Below are 21,942 nucleotides of genomic sequence, written 5' to 3' on the forward strand. Positions count from 1 at the left end.
AGACACTTAACCAACTGAGCCACCCAGTCACCCCTTGCTTCATTTTCTTATACCTGTCTGTACATTTTTTCCCCTGAAGCAGCACTATATTTATCAAATTTCTAGGAAATTTGTTCTTTTTCAAATGCTCATACATGTTGAATCCCACACACATTCTGTTTATTTTCCCACCCTGCTGCTGTGGACTGGTTCTCTCTTGGTCTGGCGCATGGCCGTCTTCCTCAAGCCGTCCTGGGCTTTCTTCTCTGTCACCTTCACTTGTGGTTTACTCTCTAGTTTTGCTGGACAACATTCATCAGTAGCTTCCTGAGAAAGAACGTGTGGGAGGCAAATAGTTGAAAATATCTTTAATCTGTTCTCTCACTGGACTGATACTTTGGGTGTGATAGGCTGAGTGAGCATTTTTCCCTTGGTAGTTTTCAGAGTGTCTGTGAGAAGCCTTTCTGCTATGAGAAGTCTCACTCTTTTTTACATGTGACCTGTTTTTTTCTTTTGTTCTGGAAACTTCTAATTTTTCTTTTTATCACTGATATTCTGAGTTATAAGTAGCGATTGGCCTTGGTGTGGAAGTTTTGTTAATCAATTTTCTAAGACCTTGATAGGTACAGGTAGGCTAAAGCTGTGGTTCCCAAACTATGTGCCAAGGTGTTGTAGGTCGCCCGAGTGAACTCACAAGAGTGCCAGGGAATATTCTGAAATTTTGAGGAAAACATAGCAACATCTGTTGGCCACTAGGCGAACCATTAACTGGAGACTTAATATTAGATTGCTACATTCCTTCCATGATGTCAATATCTTTGCAGAACTGGGTTTTCTGCAGTTGCCATGATTTCAAAACACACACACACACACACAAAAACAAGTACCACACAAATCAAAACATACTGTGGAACAGGAAATGAGGGTGGCAGTATTCAATATGATTTCTAGGTTTGAGAAGTTGTATAGTGCCCAGAAGTTACTAAGTTTTTAGGACATAAAGAGTCCTTTAAGTAGTTTGGATTTAACTACTTAAAACACTGAATTGGAAGGTATCTCTTTGGGCCTAGGCGTGTCATGAAAAAGTTACTGAGACATTACGCGTGTCATTTAATGAGTAGACTGGGACCTGTATTCTGAAGAATCTTACACTTCAGTTCTGGAACATTTTCTTGTTTGATTTCTTTGATCATTCCTCTCCTCCATTTTCTTTGCTTCCTGTGCATAGAAATTCTTTTGGTTGGATGTTGGACCCTCTGTATTGACACATCAGCAAGCTGATTTGTGTCTTCTTGTTGGTTTTTCTCCAGTTTTCCTTCTCTGTTTACTTTTGTTCTTTTTCATGGAGAATTACTAGATTTTTATCTGCAACACTTGTATTGATTTTTTTTCATCCATCATATCACTAAGGTCCAAGAATATTTTCTTGTTCTCACTGTTCATTTTTTAAATAGCATCCTCTTGTATTGTGGATGCGACGACATCTTTGCTGATCTCTCTGAGCGTATTAATAGTTTTTTGAAGGATTTTTTTTTCACTAGTATTGACTCAGATGTCTCCAAGTTCCTTTCTCTGTGCTTCAATTTTCGGTGTGTTATGCATAGCTAATAGTTTCATCTATTTTGAGATTTGTTCCATTTTTGTATTCCCCTAGAGGCAGAACCTGAGCTGAGGATCTCAGGGCAAGAAGTTGATTTGGAATACAAGCCCAAGTAGCACTGGTGGTGGAGTAGGAACACGAGATAGTAAAGGGAATGAGCCCATAAAGGCCCCGCTGTGGACCACTCAGTCACTGTGGCACTTAGCATATTTTCACCTGACATGGGAGGAAGCAGATAAAACTTACTCAGCAACTCTCCACCCATCCTTTTGTTAAGGGCTACTGCTGGGGCATTACCTCTCTGGTACTTCTATTTGGCATCTCTATGAGGTCACAAGGCTCCTCTGCCAAAAAAATGGCCCTGGGCAGAGAAGTGCAGGTACCCACCGGAAGCAACCTTCTGCGCGTAGACTTGACTACAGAGGAGACATGGTCTAAGTTAGTCTCCAGCAGAGCCACATGGCCTAATTTAAAAGTGTTCAGAGGAAATCCCAGTGGAAGATGGACTGCACTCAGTTCTAGACACATTTCCATCACAAGTCTTTTCTGAAGGCTGGTTCAGGCATGATCAAGATTGAGTGTACTGTCCTCAGAAAGCTTTGTAAAGCAAAATGTTGGCTACCTATACCTGACTTTTAATTTCTTTAAGTGTATGGTTGGTAGAGAGTCTTGCAGATCCAGTGAGTTGATTGCAGTTTCTGTGAGTAGATGATGCACGAGTTAGATTAATTGAGCCAAAGGGGAGTATTGTGTTTCTCAACCTCAGTCCTATTGACATTTTGAACCAGATAAGACCGGCCATGAGCGACGTAGACAAACTACCTGAGCAATAGCCTCACCTGCCTAGAACTCCGTTTTCTCATTGATAACATGGGGTGACAACAGTACTTTCATTATAGGCCTGAGGGGGGAGTTTAAAAAGTTAATACAGAACTCAATACAGGATCCAGCACAAAGAGTTCAAAAGTGTGGTGGCTATTCGTATGCTATTTTTGTCTATTTGTCTTTCCCCACTAGACTGTATGACTCCAGGAGAAGGGATCAGATCTTTTCCATCTTAAAACTTGAGCAAACTGAAGACAATTGACCCGTTGGCAGTTGTCTGTTGGTCATTAGCCATGGCAGGATTTGGGCAAAAGTAAGAAATAAACAGCTTCAGTTGGTGAGATTTATTGACTGTAAAATAATGTACATGGCCTTGGGTCAACAGCTACTCAAGAATGTCTTCAGGCAATAGGCCTTTCTTATATCAATCCCCAGTTGAAAGAGGGGCTAAGTTAACAAAGCCAGGTGATTCTGCCTTTTAAAACTTGGAAAATCAAATTTTGCAATGGATTTGATAGTTTTCAAATATTTTAAAATTTTTAACATTTTTATATGGGTACATTTTGAGTTTATAATTCATGTCACAGAATCATTATTTCTCATTTTTCCAGAAAATGTACTCTCCACAAATTTGCCTCAGTAATAATGAAATGACAGGAGACCATGTTCCTAGGATGGTATGCGTATCAATCTGTATCTGTCAGGGAAAAGTAATTAATATAACTTGATAACTGCTCCAAGAACTCAGTTAAGTTGTGTATTCTTTGAAAAGCCCATAAAGCCTGGAAGAATTATCTGAAAGAAGAAACCTTTTAAAGAAGGGATCTCAGAGTCTGATTTGTAACATTCCACTCTCAGTTACTTTATCGTTGCTGGATGTGTTCATATTTATATATGTGTGTGCATATAATATAAAATACACACAAAAATATTCTTTGGGAAAATCGAAAGCTTCCTTTATATAGTTGTAGAGACAGAACTTGCATAGAAAATACATATGAGAGCTTTGCTAAAGGAATGATATAGGTAGTAAATGCTATACATATAATGAGGGAGGGTTCTGAAAGTGGGGGACAGCCAGGAATGATTCTGCAGAGCCAGGGCAGGGCCTGAACTGGACCCGGAGTAAGTCTTTCTAGTCTGCCACTGCCTGCTTCCAGGCTGTGTGAGAACAGCATGCTTGCCATGCAGACCAACTTCTACCTGTCCACTCGCCAGCCCTTCCCACCGGTGTGGAATGGACAGATCCTTGAGGCAGAACCCAGGCCCTGGGAGCTTCCCCCGTCAAACACCCTGCCTGTCAGTTTTCACATACAGACCTGTGTTGTTGGGTTTTGGATTCCTTCTCCAGTCTTTCTAACACCTGTACAGATTCACCCCCATTGCATGTTGAACATGTCCCCTCCAAATTCATATGTTGAAGTGCTTACCCCCTAGTACCTTAGAATGTGGCATCTGGAAATAGGGTCATTGCGGATGTGATTAGTTCAGATGAGGTGACACTGGAGTAGGGTGAGCCGCCAGTCCAATATGACTTCTATCCTTATAAAGAGGGGAAATTTGGACACAGACATCACACACAGAGAACAACATATGAACATGAAGGCGGAGATTGGGATGATGAATCTATAAGCCAAGACACTCTAAAGATTGCCAGGAAACCATCTCAAGTTGGAGGAGGCCTGGAGCAGACTCGCCTTCACAGCAGGAACCGATCCTGCCGACACTTTGCCTTCTGACTCCTGGCCTTCAGAACTGGGAGAGAAGGCTTCTATGGTTTAAGCCACCCAGTTTGTGGCACTTTGTTATAGCAGCCCGAGCAAAATATTACACCTCCTATGGAAGGCTTTGGATACATTTCATAAAAATTTGGCAAGGAGTTTGGGGAGTGAGCAAATAGTAATTGAAATTTAGCACATTTTTTTTTCTCTTTGTCAAATGTCTAATGAGACCATCTGTCTTTACTGAGTGACTGAGTGTTCAGATGCATTTCTCTAGGTGTATGAGTCAGCCCTGAAAGGGCTAGGTTGTTACAGGTTATTGTGGTGCATACAGCACTGCTAAATTTTGTTCTCATGCATGTTCGCCTCGCCATAGGACTGTTCCTTGGGAGCAGTTTCTCTGATTTTTGTGTGAGTCAAAACTTGATATCCATGCTCCTAAAATCAATCTAGTTTCCAAAATCTTCACATGTTGGGTTACTGGATAAAAGACAGTTATTTGATATAAATAATTTTTCTAAGTATAAATATGTCCTAAATATATCCAGGGATGTACTTAGGCTAAAAAAAATATTTGTCAAATTTAACTGGGCATCCTACATTTTTAGGTGCTTGAGCTGGTAACCATATTTACATGTTTTTCAAAACTGTAGCCTTGTAGCCAGCCAGTGACAAAACCATGAGTCAGTAGAGACAGACTAATCAGAGGGTGGATCATTGAAAATGGTTTTGTAAAGATAAAAGTAAACAAAGAAGCTGCTCCGAAGGTGTAGCTGAGGCCACTGAATGAAGGTGTGATTTCTTCTTTGAAGATTTTGTGCCTCATCCCCAATTTTAGAAGGACCAGAGTTTGGAACAGCAGCTAAGAAATGGGGGCAAGGGACAGGAATAAGATGACAGTAAATCTAGAATCAGCATGGACTGAATTACTAATAAAAACTAATATTACCAACAGGACCCGAAGCAGTTATCATCTGAAAATTAAAGAATTTGCATCTTGATGCTACACCTATAAAACTAATTAACAAGGTTGTTATTGACAAGAGCCCTTTTATATTTTTACTCTTTCTTTCTAGTGCCTCAAAGTATATATTTTTATATACTCCCATATATATAACATATACTATAGTATACTATACATAGATATATACAACATAGACTGTACTGTATGTGGTTTATTGGTTTCTTGTCTGTCTCCTTCATTCACAGCTATATTCCCAATGCTTAGAGGATTACATGGAACTCACTGGACACTCAATAAATACTAGTTGAAAAGGAGTGCCTATGTGGTGCAGTCAGTTAAGTGTCCGACTCTTGAACTCGGCTCAGGTCATGACCTTACAGTTCATGAATTCAAGCCCTGCATTGGGTTCTGTGCTGATGGCTCAGAGCCTGCTTGGGATTCTGTCTCTCCTTCTCTCTCCCTGTCCCCTGCTTGTGCGCTCTCTCTCTCTCTCTCTCTCTCTCTCTCTCAAAATAAATAAATAACCTTAAAAAAAAATACTAGTTAAATGGATGAACCAACCAATAGCTTTCTTTAACTTAAGGCTTTACAGATTACCTCCAGTTAATTTGAAAGAAAGGGTTTACCTACCAACTTTCTATGGGAAGGTCTGAGAAATTTCTTCTATTGTGAATAACTTGGAGCCTGAGAGCCATGGTAAGAGAAGTTTAGATGGGGCGAGATCCTCTTTTCAGAAATTTCCAGCATTCCATTGGAAATTATTGAATCACATCAGGCTTCAGGACATTGTATGATGTAAAGGACTTCTTGAAGTCTTTACAGCTTGCTCACTGGTGGTGAAGTTGACCTTCTTCATACTGAATTCACCAGCTGTTTACTCACTCTTCTGGTTTGATTCACGAAGGGAAAAAGAGGCATGTGAAAAGACAGTTGCATTTCCTGGATCTTATCGTAAGAACTACACCCAGTTGCAGGGGTTTTTTTCTTTCCACACCTTAAATTTTTTTTTTTTTTATTATGCTTGACCTATATTAAAAGTAAGTTGAAGCACATATTTATCATTGCGAAATACAGTGTGAGCTAGTCACACTTACAAAAGTTCTTTCATGTGGTGCAAATAACAAATACATGGAGATGAAAAAAAAACTTTTTTTTTCATTGTTCTTTGGCAACAGCATTAAAATTCAGATTAAATCTTTGATTGTTAATGTGTTCTAGAATCTTGTAAATAGGATTGTTTTTAATCACCTTAGAAAAATCGGTATTTGACTAGTTAAAACAATGTAGGGTTTGAAGTTAAATAGCTGATTTGCACAATAACTTGGACCCTGACTACCCAAATCTTTATAACTCCAATTGTCAGAAGCCTAGGATTGGGGTGGGGAGAGAAAAAGAAGTTTTTGAACCAGAGTTGGTCCCTCGAGTGGAACACTTGATAGATTGTGTGCTGATAGGTTACATTTGGGGACAGCATTGGTTCATGGGCAGCCTATGTCCTCTGTCTTAGATCCCAACCTGCCTTATCTTTTTAGCAACATGATTAGAAGTGGTTGCTGCAATTGCTATGGAAAAATACACCAAGAGGTTATCATATTTAATGTTTCAGAAAACTTCCTTCTGAAGGCGATAACAGTATTTCTTAATCACTGTGCCGTTGGGCAAGCACAGGTGTGTTGCATACCGTTAAATCACTCTATCCTTAGGACATAATGTTGTTCTTTGAAAGTATTTGCCTCTCCTTCTACCTTTTTCCTCCAACCCCCTCTTTATGCCAAAGAAAGCACATTTCCCAGACTTATTCTCCACACCCAGCAAGGTATTCTTTAGAAATCCTGAGTGATTTTTTTTTTTTTTAACTCATTCCACCCCAGTGACATCTCCAAGCTCAGGATGCATGTTTCTTACTCATTTTTGGTCCGCACATATTTAAAACAAAAAATTTTTTTAATGTTTATTTATTTTTGAGAGGCAGAGTGCAAGTGGGGGAGGGGCAGAGAGAGAGAGGGAGACACAGAATTTGAAGCAGGCTCCAGGCTCTGAGCTGTCAGCGCAGAGCCTGACATGGGGCTCGACCTCATGAACTGTGAGATCCTGACTTGAGCCAAAGTCCATTGCTTAACCGACTGAGCCACCCAAGCGCCCCTTGGTCTGCACATATTGACTGAGCATCTCCTATGTTCTGCGTATTAAAGCAGATTCCAGAGATAGAAGCATATTAACAAAGCACCTCCCCTTTGTCAAGGTGCTTACAAGACATTGGGGAAGGAGCTTTGTAGAGAGGCCACGTTCTTCTCTTTTCTTCCATTTGAGTTTGCATTGCACTGAATCAGGGAGAACCATGGTAGGAGAAATCATTTAACCCTAGAAATAAAAAAGGTGGGTTGGAATTCTATTTCAGTCAGTTTTGGTTAAATTCAAGGTAGGAGTCTTAAAAGGCAAGTGATAAAAAGTAGAGGACTTCTCTCATGAGCCAGGTCAGAAACATTTTGTAATGCCAGCTTCCTTTTCATTTTAACTGCAGCATAAAACACAAATCTTTGGTTTGCCATCTGAACCTGCTACAATTTTAGCCTCAACCTATTTTCTGCATTTCCAGGTAAACACTATGCTGTGGCTAAATTATCCTACTTCTTACCCCTTGGAAACACTGTACAATATAGGACCCGCCTCAGTGCTTGGCTGGCAGCAGGCGATTAGTAAGGATTTGGAGGATGAATGAATGAATATGAATGTATATATTTCATCTTCCATGCTGTTCTTTAACATCATTTTTCACAGCATTTTGTGCGAAGAGCATTCCAATTACAAATTTCTGGCAGAGAAGGAATCTGATTGGTGTGACCTGGGTCAGGTGGTCCCTCCTTTGTCCAGATAGCTGTGTCCAGGAAATCAGACCACATGACCAGGTACTCACTCAGTGGGGATTCTAAGCACATTCTCTGGGAAGGGTGTCATGAGTATGACTTACCACACCTCTAAATAGCTTAAGGGGCAGAGTTCATTGAGAGATTGTAGTAGTTCAAATACCTGGAAGGGGCTGTAGGAAACAAAGAGTTTGCTAACTTTTCTTCCTTCCCTGTGAAGGTGGACACAGGTCGAAGGAGTGACCAGAACAGGAAGGAGTTAACAAAGGAAGTGGTATTTTCAGGGCAAAGCCAGGCTTCCGTCAGGGTAAGTAGAAGGAGGAGGAGGAAGTGTTCGAAAAAAAGATTAAAGATAAGGAGAAAGAATTTTTTTCATGACAAAGCATAAATCATTTCATTTTATTCTTTAATTCCAAGTATTGACATATTTTTTCTTATTATCTCATTATGATTGTATAGGCATTTACTGAATACACAATCAAATGTGTAATATTGCTTTTATTTTAAACAATGCATTCCAGTTCTAAACAGTAATGTCTATACATTTGAGGAAAGGAACCCACTTTTAGGTTAGAATTTGCCAATAATTTTTGAATGATTCTGTGAAAAGTGAGCAAATGAATGGAGTCAGTGAAAACCGACTAAGCGTGAGAAATAGGTACATTTGGAAAATGATCAATTTTATAGCATTTACTCTCATGAGAAATATTTGCTCGTCTCAAGTTTGCTGCCAGCACTTGTTTTCAAAGTTAGCCCAGATCAGTTATATATACAATTGCTTATTTTAGGAGAACAATTGATAAGACAGATCAAATACGAGGAAAATTTTTCCCTTTTAAGTTTCCTATGATGTGTCCTTGCTGTGAAGCCCCTCAGTAGATTTGACTAGAAATCAAAAGGAACTTGTTATCCTGATTTTTCTTTCTCAGTGAAAAGCAAACGGTAAATATCATGGTTGAATGAAAAAATAAATTGGATTTTAAAATTTTATGTGTGTTTCCCCAGTTTAAGCTTCCCCAGCTTTATTCAGCTGGATGGTTATAATTGACAAGGCCCCTTAAAATGTGACATATCCATCTGAGGGTTAAACCTTTTAATGTAGTTATTAGGTGAACTCTTTTACCTTACTGGATGATGACTTTGTTGTATAACATTTGTTATGTTTATGATAATAACATTGTGTGTATGTGTGTAAATGTATACATAATTATTTATAATTTATTATCACTTTGATCCTAAAACATCCTAGAGTATATATTCATTTAGAGGAGATAATATTATGGTGAGCATTCTCCATTTTATTTAGTGGAGGATTCAAAAATAGGTCATGTAAAATGAATTTCTAACCAGTAAATCTTGTTTTCCAATTGATTTTAAGTTTTAATGGGATATATTCCCTGAAAAAAAATATTTAGTAAACTTTATAAATGTTTGGGGAAAGGCCTCAGTGATTTGATCATCTCTATAAATGTTTGGGGAAAGGCTTCAGTGACTTGATCATCTCCTAGTGTTAGGGGTTAAGTTATGCCCACCCATTCATATGTTTAAGTCCTAACCCCATGGTACCTTAGAAGATGCCCTTATTTGCAAACTGAGCTGTTGCAGATGTAATCAGTTAAGATGAGGTCATAGTGAACTAGGGTGAGCCCATAATCCAATATCACTTATAAAATTCTTCTAGAAAGGGAAATTTGGACATGCAGCCATGCACAGACCACACTAAGGGACTCAGAGCGAAGTTGGTTATCTACCAGTCATCGAGAGAGTCCAAGAACACAGCCCTCAATGGAAACCAACCCTGTAGAATCCATGATTTTGGACTTCTGGTTTCCAGAACTGGGAGACGATACATTTCTGTTGCTAAAGCCACCCAGTTTGTGATATTTTGTTACAGGAGCTCCAGCAGATTGATACACTTGGCCAGGTAGAGGTGATCTTACCAGGTGCCCCCAACCCCCCCAACCTCCCCTCCCCCCCCTCCCCCCACTGCCATGGGTCCTCCTTCCCTAGAAGCTGACTTTTTGGAAACCCATTCCATATCCCAGCCTCTGGAGCTTTGTTTCTTCTTTGTAACATTTATAATGTTTAATAAGGCTGAGCTGTGTTAGAATAATTGTCCAGGAGGGCCCATAGCATAGTCTGAAAATTCCTGAATAAGAATAAAACCATTCCCTATTTTGTGAAATTCATAAAAAGAGGCAGGTTGGGAGTCCGTGGATCAAAAAGACTTAGGAGAGCGGCTGCATTCTTGCTTTGGCCGTACATTTTCTGGCCTTAGGTAACATGCTTACCTTGTCTGGATCTGAGTCTTTTTATCTGTATAATAGAAGATAATCTCTTTTTGCTTTGTGCATGTAAATCCAAAACTCTATATTACACAAGATGAAGTAAGCATACATGTAATAATAACATTTAAATGCTTTTTCTCACTTTCCTGTTATCCAAATAAAGATGCTATTCGTTAAAGAAAAAAAAAGTGCAAAGTACAGAATGTCTTATAACAAAAAACACAGTCTCCCCAGCCACCCCCACTCTCCCCGGCTCCCGGCCCACTTCCCAGGGGAAACCACGTTTAACAGTTTCCATATTTAGCTCTTTCAGTGGTTACCATCCTAACTGTAATAATATGCTTATGCTACATTTCCTTGATGATCAACTCTAGACATTATCTCTTCACTCCCCACCACTTACTAGTTTTCAAGTGAAGAATCACTGATTCAGCAGACATTCCTGATAGCCTGTAGGTCAACAGGCCTCTTTAGGGCTCTCACTCTCTGTGGATCTAATTTGAGAAAAGAACGTTAGCTTCACAGTCAGAGGGAAACTGGGGATGTGATGATTTCCACGGGGCATAACACAAAGACAGCAAGAGTTTGATTTAATTACTCAAGCTCAAATTGGGCCTGTGTTGTTATGCTTTTGCTCTTTTTATATTTTTCTGTCTGCATATATTTATTTTAAATGAAATAAAATAAAACACAAACTGAACTTAGAATATCCTGTGTCACGTTTATAAAAAGAAAAACGTCTATCCTAATAGCTTATAATCCAGTACCTTGGAAAAACTAAGAGATGTTTAACAGATAAGATACTTTTTCTTCAGTCTTAAGTACTAACTGAACTGCTGTTGAGAGTGCCAGTAGATGGTCATTTGTGGCACCAGCTTGACTTGGTTTTTCAGTTCACCCCTTCCAGAAAATTGCGGTTGGTTATCCAAAGAGTAAGACACGGAACTGACAAAACCATTACTGTTTCTCGGAAACACAGCATCTCTGCCGTTCAGATCTTTCTGGAAATGCTGTTAAGGAAATGACTTTGACTTATAATTTACAAACCTCTTTGTTATCCATGATGACAGTAAGATACACCACACAAGGGTTTTCATGTTCACCGCTTGGGGTTCCTTTGAGCCCGTTTCAAATAATCTGACACACGTCTGCTGCCTCCTCTCTGGCCCTTGATCAGATTGGATGTCTTCCCAGCACTGATGTTAATGGAGTCTCGGACTTAACTATTACACTTACTATGGCCACAGATCAATGTCTGCAAATGGGACAAATCAATTTGGTGATGGGGTGAAAGAAATGTAGAAGGGGTTGTGTTTCAATGCTTTTTGCTCTTTACCAGCCCTCTTCCTCCCTCTTGCCTTGTTGACTTCATAATAGCAGTGTTTCCTCATTCTCCTGCTCTGCCACTTACCTTTTTTCACCAGGTCATTGTCTGCCATGTGCCTCAACTAGGCTTTGGGAAGGATCTGTCTATCTGCTGCTTTTCTACTTCCATGGTTTCACCTGTCACTTATCTGCACACAACTCTGAAATCCCTTTCTCGAGCTGATGCCTCTATCCTGAACTTCAGGAAGGCCCACTGGACACTCTTACGTGAATGAAGTTTCTCAAATATGGTATGCCACACGGTCCTCTTTCACTTTCCTGCTCAAACGTACCTCCTCCAATGCCCCTTAACTGGGCAACAGACTCCCACTTTTCCCCACTGACCCAAACCAGGAAACTGAGGCTGAGGTGCTGTGTTCCTGCCTGTCTCTCAGAGTTCTGTTCACTGTCCCCATGCAGTTTGCAAATCTTATGCTTCTGTTTGTGCCCACTGCTCTTGTCCTCATCGGGACTTTCCATCCTGTTTCTCGACTGTAGCAATGTCTTCATAGTTGCCTTGTCACTCATCAGCCTCTCTAATCCTCCATTTTCAAATTTTATTTTCGGCCACAACTCTTCCACTTATTAGAAGTTGTGATCATGTCATTTTCCTGTTCAGAAACCCTTGGCTGCGTCCCTAGTGACATCACGATATAAGTGAAACTTTATAGCCTGACATCTACCACTTTTTCGTCTGTCCCCACTGGGCTTCATTCAACATAATGCATCCAGGGCCCCTTGTGGAGCCTGGTGCATAGTAGAGGCCTGAAGAATACATGAATAATGAATAAAGGGAAGATTGAGTGAATAAATGAAAGAATGACTCAACAGATATTGAGCCTGCCAAACATACCTGTCTCCTATTGCCAGGAAAACTAGTTCCCTCCTTCTAAAAGGAGTGAAATTCTATTCAATATGTCATTTTGTGAAGTTTTTCATGGCGATCTAGTCTCAATTTCCTCCCAGTTTGTGATTTGGGGGCATTTTTTTCATGCCACAGTCATAGCAGTTCATATATGGCATGGCTATGTGTGTGCTGAGTGTTCACAGAGACTGGGACCCTTTTATGGCAACAAAGACTCAGCCCCTAACACAAAGCCTGACACACACAGGAAATCAGTCCACGTTTGAATTCCCACTACCACCAGTTTCTTTTTGGAGTCTCATTATATTTTCCTCCTGACGTTCCACAGTGTTTTCCCCACCTCTGTTCTCTCATCCTGAAATCGCCTCTTCATAGCCCTACTAGATTGATTCTTTTGTGCTGAGAATTAAAAAGTTTGCAGAAATGCTAGAACGCTGACAAAATGAAGGGTCAGGACTCCTGACTTGGAGGTTCTTGTCTTCTTAAAAGCACCTGGCATTTTCCCTTTTCAGGTGTCTCTGACCATTCCAGAGTTTTAGGGATGCTACGTAGCAACATAAACAGCACATCATTTTGCAGCGTGCAGAAGATCTTTGAAGAAATTTTAGCTGCTTAACCCCTTCACAGGATTTGTGCTTTGAGAGTTCATAGAGTTAGTTAGGAGGCAATGTTCCAGGAAGGAGACATAGTTAAGCCCAAAATGAACTTACTGACTCTTGTGTTTTCCCTGCTTACTGGAGTCTTGGAAGCCACCTGAGTTGTATCCAATACAGCTCTTGCTGTCTGACTAGATTGTGTGCATGTGCACGTGAAGTCTGGTTGTGGCCGAAGCAAATGACCATGCGTTGTTAACAGAGCTGTAGTTTGCAAAACAGCCAAATAAGTTTTAGACTTGAGAAAGGACAGAGTTCAGAGAAACATCAGTCTAACCAAAGTGTTTCTGCTGCTGTTGCAAATGCCACTGTTAATTGGAATTGTTTATTACTTCGGTTACTTTCAATAGTGCTTTGGGGAATACCGTTGCCTTCATATTGTGTAAATCTGTCCCTGCCACCAGTGACTGGACAACCTAGGGCGTTTTTACAGGCAGCCTATTACCTGAGAGTAGGCATCCAGTTTCCTGTATTAGGAGACATTTCTTCTGGGATTTTACCTTCTGTTCACAGCCCGAACCATTTTGGTAGGAAAAATGTGGTCCTAGTAATGTCTGTCGGTCACCTGTGGCTTGCAAAGTACTTAATGCTTATTAACTCATTAATCCTCTCCATGAACTCTGTGAGGAAGGTAGATGTCAAGTCGTGTTTTCATCCTTCCAAGGGCTATGAATTGGAAGTACAGATTTGCACAGGCTGTTTGGGAACACGCATGGGAAATCCTGAGACCTGACCCTACCATTTTGAGGTGTCTGAAACCAACATTTGGCAGCTGATTCTCTCTCTCTCTCATTTTTTTTTCTTCTTCCTCTAACTCCAGATGGCTCTCTACTCTTTAGCCACCAATCAGAAATCCTCACTGGGTAAATCTAGCAGGGGACCTTGGCTGAAAAATAAAACTTTGAGAACAATAGCAATTGTTCATTTGGGCAGGGAATAGATACTTGTGACATCAAGACCATGCTACATGATTTTGGGATTTATCCAAATCCAACACTCTGGTCAATCTTTGAGTGTCCTGTTTATCCATGGGGTAAGGGTTTGCTTGACCAACTGTTTTCTCCTAATCCCTTCAAAAACGTTTATGCATAAAACCTTGACAAGTGCTCTTTCAAGGGACCTAGTCTCTGGCTTCTGGAGAGTTCTGTTCTTCTTCATCGTCCATCTGAATGTTAGAAATATATCTGAGTTGAAGATTGGTATTGGAAACTTAGAGCTAAAACTGGGATATTGTTCTTACTTTTAGGTAACAGTCTTATTTCCATCCCTTAGATCTATAGATGAAAGGTGATTTCTGGGGATCTACCCAGTTCTAGGGCTTGACTGTAATCAAAATGCTTCTCAGAAACCATATTGTCATCCCATTATTTCCCTAATGAAGTATGCAGAGCGCAAGGACATGCACACTGTTTACTCATCCATGTGTGCATTTTTCATCTAGCAAGTACTTCTTTATTATCCACCATGTGACAGTGATGTGCTCAGCTCCTGGTGGTACCGAAATGACCAGATTTATGAGAGAAGAGCAGGTGGGCCATTTAGCCGCAGGCCTCAGATTCATAAAAGGTCTCAAATTGAGACTCTTGCTTGACATTGTTCCCAGATGAAGTTCTGTTTGCGTTGTAAATAAGAGTAACTTGTGAAATAGAAGCATTTGAGAATATACGAGAGTTTCGTTAATCCTGTTTTGGCATTTCTTAATTTCATAGCATATGGGGAGTTTAAAAAGTGCAAAGGCCTGGACCCCTTACCGCCTCTGAGAGTTCTTCAAAATGGCTCAGACATCCTCCCTGTGTCTCATTACCCCTATAGGAGATCAGGTAGCCTTTCCCCCACCCCCAAGAAAGAAAGAAGGTAGTATGCCAGGATAAAAGAGCATCTCCAGAGAGCAGCCATGGAATATAAATGTGAGACAGCTGGAGGGGACTGGAGACAGCCTCTGGTTAATGGCTGAAAAGGTGCAGGGCGGCCTAATACCCCACGGGCAGTTTATGGCAAAGTGAGACTAGAATGAAGGTTTCCTGATCCGACGTGCTCTGCTCTTTCCTCCGTAGATGGGGACCTCAACAAAAGATACTGTGTCTATGCAGCTGGGTATGCCTCTACGTCACTCCTTGGGACATAGGCTGGCTTCACTTACTTTATTCTCTTTCCTTCCGTCCTTCCTTCCTTCTCTCTCTCAGTCTCCTCTCTGTCTCTGTCTCCTTTAATTGAGTACATTCTAGTTCATACTTCTTGCCAGTGTGTCCTTTTTCTACCTTACCCCATTGTTCCTACCAACAATAGAGGTTAGGCGACATCAAAAGCAGAAAGTTTGGTTTTAATCCGAATGATATTTATGTTGTGTGCTTTGATCTTGACTCTCCTGCCTCAGGCCAGAGTAGGACATCGCCACAACAGTGAACTCGAGGCTGCCTGTTCTCTCTGGAGCTGGGATCACCAGGATGCGGTTAGCTTGTTGCAGAATGAATATCATTTGGACCAAAAGCCTGCAACCGGTTTTTCTCAGTAAATCCCAACTGCGTGAAGAAGAGGCGGAGGAGTAAAACCCCGCACAAACAACCCCATCCTCCCTGCAAAACATACAGGAGACAAGCTAGGCGAGAGTGACTATTTACCTGCCTTGTCTGTTCTTGCTGTCTCCTTTTCTTCGGGTTTTAGACAAATGCAATGTGACAGAAGTTCAACTCCATGACTTTTATCAAGTCTTCCCTGAAGTTTCATAATTGTCTTTGAGCTGCCTCATAGGTAGCACCCCTCAATGTGCCGAAGGGTTTTCAAACTCAACATGCCGGGACTGAACGTACTACTTTCCCCTAGAAATCTGCTCTTCCTCCTAACTTTTTGTAATCCGCCACCGGGCTCCCAAGCTAGAAGCTTTGGATTCATCCTACTCTCTTTCTCTCACTCACCGTGTTCTGTCAATTTAACTACCTGAATGTCTGCAAATCCAATTACTGCATCCTCTCCACATACCACACGGCTGCCAGGGAGATGTGTCTAAAATGCAAATCTGATTGTGCCTTTCTCCTTCTTCAAAAATTCTGAGGATTCCCCAAACTCAGAATCCCATCCATACCCTCACACACGGGATCACCAAGTGGTCCCGCACAGCCCGGCTCAGCTGACTAAGCCGTCGTGTCCTAACTCGCTCTACGGCCACACTGAACGTCCGCCTATGTTCTCGTGGGGCGTGCTCATAAGTGCCTCTGGGTCTTTGCTCCTGTCAGTCACGTCACCTGGAATATTCTTTTATGGCCAGTCACATCCTGCTCTTCCAGATTCAACTCAACTCTCTTCACTTTTATCAAGTTTTCCAAGACCTCCCAATCAGTTGGTGACTTTATCGTTTTACCCTGAGTGGTTTACTAGAAAGAACATGAGCTTTGGAGTTAGACCAAACAGATTTTGAGAACCTGTGCCACCCTGAATCTCAGTTGTCTTATCCATGACCATGGACACAGTGCCAGTGTCATAGAGCCATTGATAGGAGTAAGCAGAATATTGTTTCCTCCCCACAGCAAACTGTACAGAGATATAGCATAGTAGTTAAAAACATATGGCCTTGAATCCAGGACATGTGGCTTTAAAGCCCAGCCCCACCACTTACTTATATCCGTGGCCTTGAATGGATTGCTTAGGCAAATGACTCTCCTTTCAGTGCCTTCAGCTGCATGGTCCTAGTTCCAACTTTGTAGGGTTATCGGGAATATTACATGAGATAAATGTAAAGTTACCATGTTTGGCACGTAGTAATCACATAGGGGATGTAGGACGTAATATTTTTTTTTCCTGCACTTGCCATACCGGATCATAATTATTTCTTTACGTGGTTCTTTTCCCATCAACTGGAGGATCCCTGAAGGGACCAGACTGTATGACTGTATCTTACTTTTACTTTTGTTATCCTCAGCTACTACCAGGAAACATGGAATAAGCATTCAGAAGCTGTTTCTTCAAACGGGTAGAGCCAGGAGCATTTCATCTGAAGTTTTAGTTCTGTAATGTGGTTAACAACACATTCTGGGCTTCTTCCGGGCCACAGGTGCATTCTCATATCCATGCCAGTCGTGCTTTGAGACTCATTCAAAATGGGGTCCTCTAAGAAGCTTTCCCCTGTGTTACCCCAAGTCCATTCAGCTCTCTCCTTTAGACCTCAGTTCCTTTTGCTTTATTAGTTTTTTTCTAAGTTTATTTATTTTGAGAGAGAGAAAGAGAAAGAACAAGTGGGGGAGGGGCAAAGAGAGAGAATCCCAAGCAGGTCTTGCACTGTCAGCTCAGAGCCTGATGCAGGGCTCAATCCCACAAACCATGAGATCATGACCTGAGCCGAAATTAAGAGTTGAATGTTTAACTGACTGAGCCACCCAGTCAGCACTGCTTCATTGGCTTTTAAAGAAAGTATTATTATTTTGCTTGTGTGTCTTCTGTAGGACTGTGGACTTGTAAGTGGCAAGGACGGTCTCCTTCCTTGGGGTGTGAGTGATGTGGTGTCACCAACTGTGGCACACTTGTGGGTACTTTTAACGAAAAGTATTACTTATCAGGCTGCCTCTATGGCAGCATCTTTTTTTTCCATCCCCTTCTTTTCCTCTCATCCCATTCCCTCCAGGGACCCCTCCAGCCTTGAATGAATGTTGTTCCCTGAGTACACTAGAGAACTTCCATTCCTGTTCTGGACCCCAGAGTCCATCAATTTAAGTTCTTTTCTCCCCTCTGTCTTCTCTGTGGCAGGTAGACACTAATTCTGTTGTTCCCCACCCTCCTCACTTCAGTTTGATTGACTCCAATGGTATTGGATACAGGGAGACATTTTTCTGCCTCTTTTGTTATAATATATATTTAAAGAAAATGTGTGTCCCTAACCTCATATCTGAGGCAGGCCCGAGGGTTCTTGACAGAACAGGTACAGGACACAGATAAAACATGTATTGTCACAGTGTTACCCAACAGAATTCCTGAGAGCAGCGTATCTTAGAAGGTCTCTGCTAGGAGGGCAAAATTCTGTTATAATAAAGATGCTTAGAGAACTTGATTAAAGCTCTATGTTTGAGGTTAAGTGTCAGAGAAAAGAAAGCATGGTTTCATTTTGTTTTAAGCATGTTTTTCCGTTGTTTGCAAGTAAGACCCTTGAACCGAACATGAGTCTTGACTGGGAAGAAGACAGAAACCAATAAAAGCTTTCTCTAGTCCAAACTGATTGACCAGTAGAAAATAATGAGAGAATTTATATAATCTTAATTGTATTCAGTTTGTAGCAAAGAAATTTAAACACTTATGATCTAATGGAGTAGAAATTACTTCTACATTTTCCCCTAAATCCTTTTCTTTTATTATTTTTTTTAAGATTTATTTATTTTTGAGAGATAGAAGAGACAGTGTGCGAGCAGGGGAGGGGCAGAGAGAGAGGGAGACACAGAATCCGAAGCAGCTCCAGGCTCTGAGCTGTCAGCACAGAGCCCGATGCGGGGCTTGAACCCACGGACTGTGAGATCATGACCTGAGCCGAAGCCGGTTGCTTAACTGACGGAGCCACCCAGGCGCCCCTAAAATTTTTTTTAATGTTTATTTATTTTTGACAGCGACAGAGACAGAATGTGAGTGGGTTGGGGCAGAGAGAGAGGGAGGCACAGAATCTGAAGCAGGTTCCAGGCTCCGAGCTGTCAGCACAGAGCCTGACGTGGGGCTCGAACTCACGAACTGTGAGATCATGACCTGAGCCGAAGTTGGACGCTCAACTGGACTGAGCCACAGAGGCGCCCCCAATCCTTTTCTTTATATTTGTATAAAAACACATTTTTTCAGGTGCTTTTTCCTGAAGAACAATTGTTTCTCTACTCTTCAGGTAACAGAAATAATAGAGACCAAAAGGGAATACCACCCAGGGTTTCCATAAATTTCAATTCCATCATCTCATTCTCTAGGTTCTGAGATTCTAATTTTTCACTGGGTCTCTGGACCTTTCTCTTTTCCCAAAACCTTGTTCACCTCCCTCTGGGATAGAGCAGTTTCCTTTCTTGGGGACATGGGGCTGCTGGCTCCATTCTGTCCCAACCACAAATCCAGTGTCATTGCTGCTGTCAGATCTGCCCAACTTCCTCCAGAATAACTTCTCTCCGCCTGCCACTGAGTGGACAGTCTGGAAATAGACAATCCCCTGTGATTCTTCCTGCTAGAATTCCAGGACCATGACTCCTCTGGACTTACGCTGTCTTTCCCATTCCCTAGCCAAATTAAAACATAGGTAAAAGTTGGTATCAGAAATACACTGCTTAAGAAAATAAGCATGGTCTGCTTAGATTAGATGATTCCATAGTTAAGAGTCTGTATTTTAAGAGGAACATCTTGCACACAAGATTTATATACTCCTGTTTAATATTGAAGGTGAAATTGTTTTAAGGTCCAATTTTTTTCAGCAAGCACTTGAAATCAGGCGGAGAATGCCTTGTTATTAGGCACGGCTCCTATCATAAAGGCAGAGATGGATGTAGGGAATGAGGCGAGGAAAGTTACGGAAAAGATCCACATTGACCTCGCTTTTGGCTTTGTGCTTGAATGGTGCTTGTTTTTCTTGTCTCTTTGTATTAATCCCTCCATGAGGATCAATATTTGCTGGGGAGAAAAGACACCTGGCAATATGGGAATAACAAGAGAAAGCATCCCCAAGAGTGATTTTTGTAGAGTCAGACATCGAAATAGTTAGAGGGGCATCTTGGTGGCTCAGTTGGTTGAGCATCCTACTTCGGCTCAGGTCATGATCTCACGGTTCGTGAGTTCGAGCCTTGCATCGTGCTCACTGTTGTCAGCCTGTCAGCACGGAGCCCCTTCAGATCCTCTGAATAGAGGACATAGAATAGAGACATAAACTGGGAGGAAGAGCTGCATTTCATGACAGGAAAGACACCCAGGGCTTGTAGAAATGTCTTCCACGAAAAAATACAGTGGCTGATTATCACTAACGGCTCACTGATGAGTAAGAACAGCCAGTTGTAGGAGAGAGAGCAGTGGGCAAGGAACGCAGCCCTGCCTGTGTTCTGGGCCCTGCCCGACAGCAGATGAGCTGTGTGCATTGGGTAAATCACCTAATCATAGCAACGTCACCTAGTAGGAATATAGCGAGCATTCTGGTAGGCGATCTGTAGGTGCTAGTTGTTTGTTGTTGTACGGCACACCATGCAGAGCTTCCTCACAGCGAGGCGGGCTCAGGTGCACACAGACTCCTTACGTGGCTGCTGGGATCCCCCAGAGCGAACACCCCAAGAGACAGGAGGTGGAAGCTGCCAGCCTCTCGGGTCTGGATCCAGAAACTGGCACCATGCGTCGTCGCGGCCGTGTGCTGTCCAAGTCAAAGCAGCACCAGAGCCCGCCCAGGTGAAAGCAGGGGAAGAAGGCAGCCCCACCTCCCAAGGGTATCGCCAAAGAAGGCTGCGGGCTGCCACGTGGCCCCAGGGTGCTGGCATGTGGCCAGGGGGCTGGGGATGGGTGCTGTTCCACCAGCCCTGGAACGGCATGAGTCCTCCGTGTCCCACGGGAGACCGTGGTGCGAACACGTGCACGTGCAGCCCCAGGTCAGCGACCCCACTTCCTGGCTTTGCCGCTGTTTCTGTGGCAAGTCGCACACGCAGGAGCAACTGCTTTTCTTTCCAGCAGAGCACTCAGATCGTCAGCATGATTGTCTGGCTCTGGGGAGGATCAGCAAGCCGATCGAATGCAGGTGCAGTGAAATAGTCCAGGCTCCAGGAAGGTTCTGCTGTTTGGCTGGATTGTCACCACCTTCTCGAGAGGGATTCCAGCAGGACTCTTGGCAGGGAGGAACAAGAAGTAGCATTTCTCCTTTCATTCTTCACAGTCTTTTACAATTTACCAGGAATGAGGGAGGTGAGTGTTGAAAAGTACAGAAAGATAAACTGCGCTTCCTAATGTGTTAATAATCAGGCCACTGTGTTCAAGAAACAACAGAGCTTGCGAAGAGCCTAGGAATAGACGAGACTTTTGGTGAGGCGTCCTGTAAGGGCTTTGTGTGTTTTATCACGCTGAAGGCTCAGAACAACCTTCCGAGGAACTGTTCTCCCCGCTTCACCCAGGATGACGCACAGAGATACTAAGTGATTTGTCCAAGGTCACACAGTAGTAAGAGTCAGAGCCCAGGTCTGAACCAACATAGTCTAGCCGTAGAGCCTGTTCTAAACAACTGTACCATTAGATCTTTCTAGTGCCTTTTTTGTTTGTGGTGATTGGCATTTTCAAGGCCGGGTGAGTATATGAGCAAGTCAAGGAATCCATCTAAACAGGAAGTTTTTTGTATTATTGAGATACCTAAGCCTGGTGTGTGTATGAACACTTTATATACACCATATACAGTTACAGAGTACATTGGAGTGGGAAGGGATTTTAGAAGCAGTCTGTTCTAGCTTCCCACCCACTACAGGGATCCCCAGAGAATCCTCATTCAGCTTTTGCTTGAACTTTAAGGTCAGGCGAATAAAAATACTAATGGCCAGCCTAAGAATTGTTGCTAATAATTGCCGTAACTATGGAAACAAACTAGGTAGAAAGGACAAAAAAGGTTTTTGAAAGAGAATTAAACACACATGCACACACACACGAGTGCACATGCAAGGTAATGACTAGGTTTGGGAACCCAAATAAATTAATTAAAGGCTAGATTTTGGAGGAGAGTAGGGGAGAAAGTGCTAATACAGCACTACATTTCAGGTAATCTATAAAACACTAACACTTTTTTGTGAATTTGTTTTGATTAGATACGTAAGATTTTTTTGTGTGTTTGTGAAAAAAAATCTCTGTGATAACCATCTCA

General features: G+C 41.9%; 1 protein-coding gene and 1 long non-coding RNA gene across 3 annotated transcripts in view; one reads left to right on the top strand and one right to left on the bottom strand.

Annotated features, from left to right (window-relative positions):
* Positions 1 to 21,942, top strand: part of SNTB1 (syntrophin beta 1) — a 237,994-nt gene that overhangs the window by 14,221 nt on the left and 201,831 nt on the right. The window lies entirely within an intron of this gene.
* On the bottom strand, positions 1,559 to 11,140 carry LOC128312853 (uncharacterized). The gene is made up of 3 exons (XR_008292688.1): positions 10,645 to 11,140; positions 5,720 to 5,975; positions 1,559 to 4,987 (listed from the first exon to the last, which is right to left on the bottom strand). It is a non-coding gene; the product is annotated as an uncharacterized LOC128312853 (long non-coding RNA).

Source organism: Acinonyx jubatus, chromosome F2 (genome assembly GCF_027475565.1).
Source record: "Acinonyx jubatus isolate Ajub_Pintada_27869175 chromosome F2, VMU_Ajub_asm_v1.0, whole genome shotgun sequence".
Classification (NCBI taxonomy): Eukaryota; Metazoa; Chordata; class Mammalia; order Carnivora; family Felidae; genus Acinonyx; species Acinonyx jubatus.